The 12129-nt window shown below is 34.7% G+C and overlaps 1 protein-coding gene across 3 annotated transcripts in view; it reads right to left on the bottom strand.

Moving 5' to 3' along the window:
- The window catches only part of LOC106699877 (protein FAM19A2-like), a 94347-nt gene that overhangs the window by 35297 nt on the left and 46921 nt on the right, over positions 1-12129 (bottom strand). The gene's annotated exons all lie outside the window — the stretch shown is intronic.

The raw sequence follows: 12129 nt of genomic DNA, 5'->3' as shown, positions 1-12129 counted from the left end.
GCACAAATCCAGGAGGAAAGAGGGTCAGTGCAAAGTACAACCAATTCATAAGCCTCAAAGATGGAAAGGTCAGATCTGAGTTGGCAAAAAAATATGTCTTAAGTAGCTAAAGTGGATCTGGAACATTGGCTGTTGGCCAGGTTAACAAAAATCAGCCTGTGCCAGAGTGACAAGAAAAAAGTATATAAGAACTTCAGAAGGGCTTTAAGTTGTGCATTGGAGTTTCAGGTTACTTTCTTGATGGAATAGTCAAGTACTGTATATCAAGTAAATTAAAAGAGAATGGTTTTCCAATTTGTGGCTATTATTTTATAATCATTGTCATTATTTATCATCCTCATTTTAATGGTTGATTAAAAGCCCGTTTTAACATCCATAGACATGGATAAAATATAGTTTGAGAAACAGAAGGTAAAAAAAGCTCTGAGTCAATTTGCTGCCTCTCTTAGTTTTACCCACAGTTCACACCCACGTACTGCCATTTCGGCCCTATCTATTTCTATTTCTTACCTGTAAGCAAACTATTTTTCCCCCTGTGCTTAAACCATCATGTATAAAATGTGTTACTTAGTTGAACATTTTGATAAAAACATAAATATTCATAAAAAGCCCAAATCTCACATAAGATCTAATAAGAATAAATATTATTTTCTGAATATTTTATATCAAGTTCAACATCTACTGATTGTGGTTCTTGAACCTGTTGGCTCTTATGTAATTTGGGAAAACACAAACCCATAGTTGGAAGAAATAACCAATAATAACGTCCTGCTGGTTGATACAATTCACTGGAGTAAAGTAACCACATCAGAAGATTTAAAAAAGGATTTTAGGAAATTACTTTAAATTGTCAAGTTTTAAACTACGTACAAAATATTGATTGTTTATGATGTCTACAACAGTCAGGAAGGCAGAGAGAGTCAGCTCCAGAACACATCTAAAACAACACAAAGTCTGTATATTTTTTTTGCAGATGAATTTGGATGCAGTTGGGTAATGCAACCCAATTGGTATTCATCCATTAAAAGATCTTACACTCCCTTTGACTCAGAGAATAGACTTTAAAATATTTTTACAAATCACTGAATGAGCACCAAAATACATTAAGATCTGTCGTCATTGTGTCAATCTTCCAGACAACTCAAGTCTTCTCTAGACTAGACTACTAAGCATCTCCAGAATCAGAACCAAACATGGAGAATCAGCATTCAGTTTTCACTATTAATCTGAAAAGAAATTCCAGAAAACTGCAAAACAGCCAAAACACTGACTTCTTTTAAATCAAAGCTGAAAACCTGCCTGTTTAGATTTACCTTTGACTCATAACAACTGGAACATTGATCAAGATATTTGCTTGACTATTTTGACAAAATGTAATGTTTATTGCTGCTTCATAACTGGTTACAATATTATTAACACTTTGAACTGCCTTGTTGCTGAAATGTTATTTACAAATAATCTTGACTAAACATTAAATCTATGACAGGGTGAATTTGGCTAAGCATTTTCATGGTTTTGTTATCTTAAAACTTAACCTTCATTGATTTACGAAATAAAAATAATAAATATTTACTATAAATAAATATTTAGGTTTCATATCAATTATGGAGATAATGGCAACTCAGATGAAGGATGTCCTCTTGCAGTGAAAGGAGCTCAAAGTGATATTCTATTCTTCTATCATGTTCTGCATAGATAAGGCAGAATCTGGACACTTCGGAGAAGCTGAGTCCATTACCATGACACAGGTTGAATGGGAAATTATAGATTTGTTAATCATTATCATTCTGGGGTAGTAATGATGATTTTTGATGATGCATAGCAATCTGGAACACTGTTACCATGACTTGGAAGTTAAATTTTCTGTGTCTGTAAACCACCTGCACTCACTCCCTGCCTGCAGCAGGCTCAGAAACAGAACAGAGGTGCTGAAACAACTAAGTATAAAGCAATCTATTTTAATGATCATAACGTATTAATTTTTAAATGCAAAGTGAGGGGAGAGGTATAGATTATTTATCAAGGATCCAAAAAGACTGCGTGTAACAGCCTCAACTTCAACTATGCAACCTCAAGAAAGTAAACGGCACTAGTGAAAATATTTATTTGCATTTGTTTAGGCTAAGAACCACAAAGTCATAAACTCGTTTAAGATTTTCTCTATTTAAAAAAAAGAAGCCTTTTTTTACCATCATGGGGAAAAAATATCTAAAAGTAGAGATCATATTAACAAGCATCACTCTTTCAATATGTTTTGGTCTGAATTTGGATTATCACCAGACAACGTATGCCTAAATAAAAACCTGGGCAATCTGTGATGATGTGACACACTCTGAGTTTGCTCAGGTTTTGTTTTCATTCAGTCTGTGTGCTCACATGTCTCGATTGCGTCAGCTGTCTGAGCCCATACAGAATTAGAGCATCCTGTTAAGATCTCACCAGCACTGGCTGTCAGTACAAAGAAAGTCACAGCAAAAGAACTCCTTCTTGTGTGCCTCTGCCAGATAAGCAATAGTTCATCTTTTAGCATCAAACCAAGCATTTTACTAATTTTAGCGACTGTACTGGATCCCAGTTCAAAGCAAATGTGTGATTTGCATCTGCTTTCTCAGGAGAGAGGCGCTGAACACTGCTGGCAGTAAGATGAGCTGCTGAGTGTCTGGCTCTCCATGGGCCCATCAATTGGGATGAAGAGTATTACTGGACAACATTCATCTAAAGGAACAGGAAGATTACTGAACTGAGCACAATAGGCAAGACCACACAAACAGCGATACTCTTTTATCACAAAGCTTGATAAAAGAAAGTGGGGGGGGGGCAGAAGAGTGCAAACAGAATGCATTTGCTTCATGTCTGCACATCTCAGTTGGTGTTATAAATTATAGTGTGTTTATAGTTTCTATAGTTATCACTGTCTGTCTGAATAGAAATATTGCTGGGTGTCTGTATTTTACACACAAGAAATGTCAATGAAAAGAGGCGGGGATGATTAGGAGATGAAACTGCATTTCTACAGAGGGAAGTTCCTTACTTTAGCTTAAATGGAGCAAAATCCAAACAAAAGTCTATAAGGCTATATTTACAGGAGACTGCTGTCTGGAAAATGCTAGTGTTTTCAGATGTTGACTTGGGGAGAAGTTTCACATTTATATGAGACGCAATGAATCTGTTGTAGTTGTCATGCCAGACCACTATATGGCGCTGTGATCTTAAACTTGTTATCAAAGGGTGCATGCGCTTTTGACCCTTAGCTTCCACATCACTAGCTTCCACATAATTTAGAAATCAGTAACCTATTTCTGACAAACCAAGAGCTCATGTAACATATATTGTGAAGTTCCGCTCACACACTTTCTGATTCACATCTTTGTGCTCTTTCACACTAAGGTTTAGTCACCACCTAACCAGGTCTATTGTCCCCAACTAGTGGAGGCTGGTGTTGATTATGTCCAACTGGGCATGAATAAAATTTAAGAATAAACCTTGGGGTGTGCACTCAGCTTTAATTTAATTCAAGTCTGATCATCACAGTGGTTCTTAAAGTCTGAAGTACACCTCACAGCAGGCGCCCAGAGCAGGACATATTTAGTCATGATAACATTTCAGAAGGACCTAAAATTCTTTTGCACTAGTCTACAAAACGTTCATTTAAGGTTGACAAACAAAGGTCGACAGAGGCAGCCATGAGTGGGTCCACTCCTTACTCATTTGCCAGTGTATAACATCGGCAAAATTGATGAAACGCAACAGGATAGGAGGTTTGTCTGTTAAATGAAGGGAAAATGTTTGCCTGATGGGAGGAGGTGACACTTTAAATCAGGGGACATGTGAGACTGATCATGGTTGAAGTGGACATGCAATGCTTTTACCTAAGAATGTGAGGTGTTTATATTGAAATGCTCAAAAAACACAAGTACTATTGTATAAATGTTGTGAGGTTTTAAAATTGCTGTGAATTCTAGCTGAAGAGAAAACTGTTTGTATAGCGTCTTGAATTGTCAACACTCCACAACATCTTTTTTAAAAAATAGTATGTTATCAGACTACCTTAGTAATATCAGAAGGCCAAATAAAATGTTCAAAAGAAAACCTGAAGAGAACTGCAAGCAAATAACTTCAGAAACAGTGTAGGTAAACAATAAGGCACTGAGCTACTACAGTGTTAAAAAGTAATAACCTGGAAGGAGTGCATCTTCATGCCAAACCCTTAAAATTTTATTTCTCCTTTAACAGTTTACACTTATTACTTTTTAAGATATACAGTAAAATTATACTACCTCCTCCTCTAACACTGTCATAAGTGAAAATGAGAATACTATAAACAGATACTGCTCAATAATCAACAAAAAAAAATATTAATTCAGCTTTTTTTATGCCTCCACTAGTATTTTGAGTTTTTTTCTTTGATGACAAGTTCCAAGTCTTTGAGATTGGAGAAGCCTAAACCTGTTAGAGGTAATCTTAACTGCAACATTAGACTGCCTATTCCTATTTCATTGTTTTCAAAAGCTAAGTACAAAAGACAAAATGTTCTGACTGTTAGTCCACTCCATTTACTGACTCAGCAAGAAAAAAAAAAAGAGAGAACAATGAAATAAAAAAGCCCCATTTATAATATGCAAGTAATAACTTTCTCAATAGGAATGCCATTTATGATTAAACCCAGCTATACAATCAGAGTTACTGTTCAGAAACTAATGTGACTAATTTCACTTATAGTTCTGACTTGGTGGGAGAGAAACGTCTGTCTTATTGTTCTTCCAAAATTCATTACAGTTTTCCACCGATGGGGGGGAACAAGCACAGCTTTTCATGCCCCACTTTCTTGTTAAAAAAAAATGCAGCTCCAATGCTTTCCGCTCAGACGTCTCTCTGAAGAGTTAACGTGATGTGCACCATGTTAATGTTAACTTCATAGCATCCATAAATACTTTGAGACAAAAAACAAAAAGGTCCACACCTGATTTATGATTCATGCTGTGGCAGCCATTTTGTTTTATTTTATTTTTCAATTATATAACACCATTTACTAACGAAAGGAACTGCATATTCATGATGCTTATCAGGCACACAAATTCCCTTTAATAATAATAGCATTGATAAGAGAATATAGGCATAGCACATGATTCATTTATATGATTTTGTGTTGAACTGCATGGTGATTTATGTCCATCCAAAATTCAATAAATGAATGCAGTTTTATAAGACATTTATTTGCAAAGCCAGCAAGTAGTCTATGATAACAAACCATATCTGCAACAGGGCTCGATCAGTTTGAAATCTAATTAGTGTAGGTTAGTTAAAGAACACTAATCATTCTCCAACAACATACTAGATTAAGCAATCAAATCAAACTGTATTTATGGAGCATCTTCCAGTAACACCTCACATTCCCCAATATGCTCTACAAAGTAAAAACAAATGCAAAACACAATAAAACAGGAATAGAGCTAAGTAAAAAGCTTTACATAAGTACAACCACGCTAAAAGAAAATAAAGAAAACATAAAAATGCCAAACGTCAAACATCAAAGGCCTTTTTAAAGAAATCAGTCTTAAGTTTGGCTTTGAACAAATCCAGGTCAGAGATAACATGCAACTCATATTCCAGGTTGCTTGACCAGCAACAGAAAAAGACCGGGTCCACTTTGCGTATACCTGCAGTACATAATGACATTACCCACTAGAAAGATTCTTCATTTTACTGAAGCATTGTTCATAACATTCTACTCCTAATGGAGTCCTCCACTGTAGACCAACTTTACAGTTCCACCTTAATCTCAATCATTTCTTCCATGTTGGTTTATCTTAAAAATACAAAGAAATATGAGGCAGGCAATAAATATTTCAGCAGTTTTCTCAGTTGTACTTTGACTTATTTTCAGTTGGAGAAAACAAGAAACAAGAGAAAACTAATAAATCTTCTCTGACAGCCGAACTCCAGAAATAATTGGAATTTGAGAGCTCGCTGCTGTGCTCGTTTGAAAATAAAGCGTTTAGCAGTAAGTGAGTGATTGCAGATTTTTTTTTTTGTTCTGGGTCTCAGGATGCCAGGCTGCATTCCAAATTTAAACATGTTCCCTCTTCCAACAGTGCAGCTCCAGTCTGGTGTCTGATGGTGTTCAGGTGGCTTATTGGAGCAGGTTAACAGGAAAATTATTACACCTGACTGATACGACACTGAGACCAGGTGGCTCATCACAACACGCCCTGAACAAGTTAAACCTATTCTGAGGTTGGCTTCGAGCTGATTTTTATGTACACATTTAGTGTGGCGATCAACCACCTCATGTTAAGGTCCACTCTGTATCACTTCCTGTTAAACCTTATGAGACTTCTCATTAATTACCTTTGTGGTTTGGCTAATTTACAGCACAGTTAGACCTTATCAAATTAAACATCTGGTAGAAAATAGAATATGAGGCTTGAGTGTCAGAATAAAATAAGCTTCTGAAAATAAACTCAAAGCAGGTATTAAACATACTTTATAATTAAATGCACATTTCTCTATTAAACTACTTTTTTAATGGTCTGGTGTAATATCTAATCTTAAACGTCATGTTATCATTAGTTTTAATTGGAAAATCATTATAATGAATAGAAATAAAGAAATTAAAAACTTAAGTCTCCATATAATTAATCTACATGACGTCTTTCACTTCATGAGTAACAGAAACAAAAAAGCATTTCAATAAGATTCTAATTTAATGACTATGACTACCCCTCTTTTATTTTTTTGTGTGCTACTATCAAAAAAATCATCATGATTTGTTTCATGTTGAATACTGTGTAAAGAAAAAAAACTGCAGCGAATGTCCTAGGAAAGGTCAGTAAAATAAAGAGATTTCTCATTAAGAAATCAAGATTCCCCCCCCCCCAACACCTGCAGTATTTTTTTGGCCCTCCAACCAGTCAAACCATAAAACTCATTGAATATACCCAACAAAGTATTAATACCCTCAATAATTTATATTTATCTTGTAAGAGAGTCATTGACACTACTAAATTATTATTTAAAACTCGATAGTCTTTATAACCGTCTGACAGTGAATGGATATCTTGCATGAGAATATAAAAAAAAAATTGTGTTGCATAGCAACCTCAGTAAAATAGTTCTGGCTGCATCCTTTGATCCTCTGCTCTTTCTGTTGTTAGTGACTCTCAACTCTGCTCACTGTGAGATAAAGCACTTTTTGTCACTACAGGCTAATGGATGGGCATAATGGACACACAAATAAAACAATAACACACAAAATTTCACACAGCAAACTCCTCTTTCAAGTATCTTTTGGTTGGCTGCAGGAGTGAGTCAATGGGACCAGTGGGACAAAGAAGTGTGTTTATGGATGATACATGGCACAGGGTGGAGGAGCTCGAGATGGTTTCTGTTGCTGCGGGGCAAAACAAAACAGCTGTTGTTTTAAATTTTCTTTACCTCTTATCATTGCATACCAGTGGTCATCCCGCAGGCTTAATCACAAAAAACTGTTTTTACAAGGACAGAATATATAGCAAATTAGTTCAGCATGTGTGCAGACAGAGTATTTTAGTTCTCTCTTTAGTAAGACCTGTTGTGTGCATGATATGGAGACTAAAAATGAGAAAATAAGAGGAACAGTTAAGCTGAGTAGCTTAAAATATACAAATTAGAAAACCAGGGTTGAGATAGTTTGGACATGCCCAAAGGACATGTCTCAGAGTTTTCTGATTTTTTCTTAAAATATCAGAAAAGATCTGATCTTTTCTCAGATCTTTTCCACATCTGAGAAAAAACATGTGGAATACATTGGAAAAAGGATGTTAGAGATGGCATTGCCAGACAAGGGGAAAAGAGAAAGACACCAGAAAAGACTGATGGATATAGTGAAGAAGAATGGAAATGGTTGTAACATTTGAAAAGATAAAGGATAGGGTGAGATGGAGGAAAATGATCTGCTGTTGCAACCCCTGAGAGAAGCAGCTGAAGGAAGACGACAATTTAAAAATGTTAATGCCAAAACCACTAAAATTTTATATACCCATTTTGGATATGTTATTTTGTTTATTTTTTGTAAAAATCTGACTATATACTGCAATTGATTTTTTAAATTTTTTAACCAAAACATGTTTCTTTCTCTCAATCAATACCACAAAAAATTTTACAAAATTAAGCCCACACCGTCTACCAGCATTATTAGAAATAATGCTACACCAGGTTCAGTGGTGCTAAATATACTTCTGAAACTTAAACTAACAATGGTGTAAATTTACATACGTATGAATGACTTCATTCTTGTCAAGTCATGTAGAAAAGTTAAAAAAAAGAGTCTGCTACTTCTTCTAATATGCTTGTATAATGAATGGCTATAACTGGGGCTTACAGTTGACTTGGTGCTGGTTATAAATATTCTTCTGCCATGTTGTCATGTACATAGCAAATGTGCAGTTCTGTTTTGCTTTTTATTTATTTATTTTTTTACGTTTATCCTCAAAATAAGGATGAGCTGAAAAGTAGAAAACAGACACTGATGATCCAAAGGGCTGCAGGAATGGCTGGCTAACAAAAGGTTTGTAACGACAGGATAAGGGGGGTGGCGGGGTGGGATATCCTACTTAAATCCCTCTATGAATGGATTGAAGCAATGGCTATTTCCATAAAGTGATGGATTTTGCTCCAAGCATGTTTTGTTCCCACAAATCTCGAGCCACCCTATAGATAGCTTGAAAGTAAAAAAGAAGATTTAGGCATTATACAACGGAGCCCTGCTAGAAAATCCAATGGCAAGCAACAGATGAGCATTACACAGCATGTCAATGGCAGCTTTAACTCAACGACTGATTACCTGACAAAATTATATGTTCTCAGACAAAGAACAGAGCAAGCATACAATTAAATGCATGATTAGCACTGCGGCACATGGCTCAGTTGGCAAGACTGACTGCGATGATTTTTCATACCTAAATAGAACAAAATCGCTCTTTAATTTACTTGTCTCTTTCTTTCATTTTTATTCTTTACATTTTCAAAGACTGCACATTTAAAACAATAATTACAACATTGATTATTCATTTCATTTACAGAAAAAAAAAATCTCTGTCAACATCCTTGTTTCAATTGAATCTCATTAGTCTATGTGTAGTTTTTCACTTAGGAAAAAATGGACCAGGTGGGAATAATTATTCATTATGTTCATTAGTAGGCAGCACAGAGATTGAATGCATGTGCTGTTTGTGTGATAAGTTGCAAATGATAAGTTCACAGTTTGTGAGAGACACTGCTAATGGTGACTTTTACATGTATATTTTCTATAATTTTATTTCACTAACCAAAAGGAGCTAAAATAGAAAAACATGTTTTTCTTTACCATTTTTTTTCTTACAGCCTTCAGAGTATTTGACTGTAGTTTGATGGGAGTTTTCTTTCCCACACAGAAGCTATGGAAGTGAAACTTGTCCAGACAGAACCTACTGCAGAAGAGTCCTAAATATAGAAATGTGTGGGTCTGTTTTCTATATCTGACTCAGGCTTGATTTCTGACTATACATATGTACTTTTGAATAAGACTTTCCACTGAAAGTTGCCTTACAAGACTGAAACACACAAAAATATATTTTGGGTATAAAAGCATTCAAATAATAATAATAAAAAAAACAATCAAAATCAATGAAGGGGCAAAACAAGGTAGTCTATAATTTGTAGGGTTTTAAAGAATCATTTAGGAAAAGTGCCTCTTTTACCTTAACTTGTTATGTTATGTTATTCATTTGTATTCATTTTTTTTTTGACTTTTTGAAATGCCAAACATTGCACATAATTATAATTTTAGGTCTTTCTGATAACATTGTTTTTGAACATTAAATCAGATAATCTGATTAGTCACCAGATATTTTTTTTTTACTCTTACTAGAGTAATTTCTTTAATGGCTACTTCTTATTTTTACTTGAAAACGTGTTGAAGTAGTGATACTTTTACTCTACATACATCTGCCAAGACAGGATTGCCAAATTATTTAAATATAATCATTAGTCAAAAAAAATACAATTCAAAAATGTCATTTATTTCATACTGGCTTGATTAACTAAATCAATATAATCAACGGGTGCCATCAGTCGGTGCACATGCCCAAAAACAAAAAATAACTGTCTCACAATTCACACACAACGTAAGAATCAACAAACAACTGGCAAAAAAAAAGAAAAATAAGAACAGCCACATTCTCACATTTCAAAAACAGGAAGCCTTGCATTTAACCTTTCACATGATCCTTTGCCTTCTTTACTTTACCTCTTTGGTATAAACATAAATGGTTTATTTCTTTGTAAAATATGAAACAGCACTTTCATGGTTGAAAAACGAGAACAGCACAGTAGTAAAATATAGTAATAGATTTTACAGAATGAAAAATTCTGAGATTTCATTCAGAATGAATCGGAATGAATAGTGTAAACATACAAAAATATATTTTGTATACTTGTATACAAAATTTATATTATGTATGAAGTCACTAACAGTGACTTTACATAAATCTGATTATTTGCCTTCCATTAATAAATTTAATCAAAAATATCAATAGATTATTACGATGTAATGTTCTCAGAATGACAGCTGAACTGTTGGAAGACCTGAAACTGTCAGCCATGTATATGTGTTTATGTTTGAAAGACAGTGAGACTGAAAGGCAGATTTTTCTCAATTCATTTGACTTATTGCCTAATAAACAATTTACACAATGCAACTTACAGATTCCCAATGTGTCTAATGAAAGCAGGTAGTTATAAAAAGTATTAGTCCTTTCCAAGGGCAATGAGGTTGAATGTGGCCACATTCTAGCTCTTACCACCGTGTTGTGGCCTGGTGTAGTGTTATTTTAGAGGTGGCAGACCATATTAGATGTAGTGCTTTGTTCCAGAAGCCAACATTAGGCTCAGACCTGTTAGAAAAATATCCTCTCTGGTGCAGAGGCTGAGGTCTTCTTAGTGGAGCTTTGACACAAACGGCTAGTCTCTCTGTCTGACCCTATCACTCCATCTTCTCAGCTGCTGAGGTCCACTCACTCCTGAGTCATCCTGTTTCCTCACACCAAGTTCTGTGCCCACCAAAAAAGAAGAAAAAAATCTGGTGTGGCAGGGATTCGATAGAGGTCCTACTGCATCATCGGACCGCACAGGGAAATGGAAGAGCATTTGAACTGCAAGTGTGTTTACAAACATTCTGGCATTAAATTATATGCAAAAAGCTACATTTTCTTCACTGTATATCGTATTGTCACCATTAGGACAAAATAACAATTTAACATTTTATTAACTCTACACCTTTATTCATAGTTATAAGTCAATGATAGCCTGAAATAGAGAAAAAACATGCCATTTTTTACTGCTATAAGTGATTAAGGATTAAACACATAACATGTAAGCAGCCATGATGTTCATGACATCAGCATTTTCAAGTCTTATATTAGCATCTCATTTCGAACAAAAGGCCCTGAAGCTTGAATTTAAAACATACAAAGAATGGTTCAAAGAATGGTTTAAAAAATTTTGTGGAGTTTGCATATTTTCCACGTTAAGGTTTCCACAATATGCTCCAGCCTCCTTACACATCATGCATGCTGGGTTTGCTGATGAAGCTAATGATGTGCATGACAAATCTTTGCATGCAAATTTAAAGATTGTCAAAGAGATTTGTAGTTATTTTGTTATTGAACCAGGTTAAGTGTGCCATTGATGTCAGGCTTATTTCCAATCATTTCACATAATTACAGAAAGGATTTGGATAATATAAATCTCAGAAGTTAAAATTTTGAGAAGGTAAATAAATAAAATTGACCTAGAAATAAAAGTCTGAGAGTCTCAAACTTCTTTTTCCATTCTTTATTCCCATCTTTCCATAATCAGAGTTCCAAAATACAATTGGTGGCAATAAGGAAACATTAGCAGTCAAATAAAAAAAAAATAGAAATTGTCCAGTCTAAAAATCACTGAGTTAAATCAGATTATTCTGGTTTTTTGTTGTTGTTTTTTTTTGTTTAAGCACCACTTTTGTTTGACCATATCATTGCATTAAAACAATGATATGGTCAAACTATGGAATTTTCACCCAATGCCTTTAAACCACAAGGCTCTAAAACTTGACAATGCAAATTAACATGA

This window comes from Xiphophorus maculatus, chromosome 20, assembly GCF_002775205.1.
Source record: "Xiphophorus maculatus strain JP 163 A chromosome 20, X_maculatus-5.0-male, whole genome shotgun sequence".
Classification (NCBI taxonomy): domain Eukaryota; kingdom Metazoa; phylum Chordata; class Actinopteri; order Cyprinodontiformes; family Poeciliidae; genus Xiphophorus; species Xiphophorus maculatus.
The sequence above is the reverse complement of the archived record's forward strand: the minus strand, read 5'-3'. Positions and strand labels throughout refer to the sequence as shown.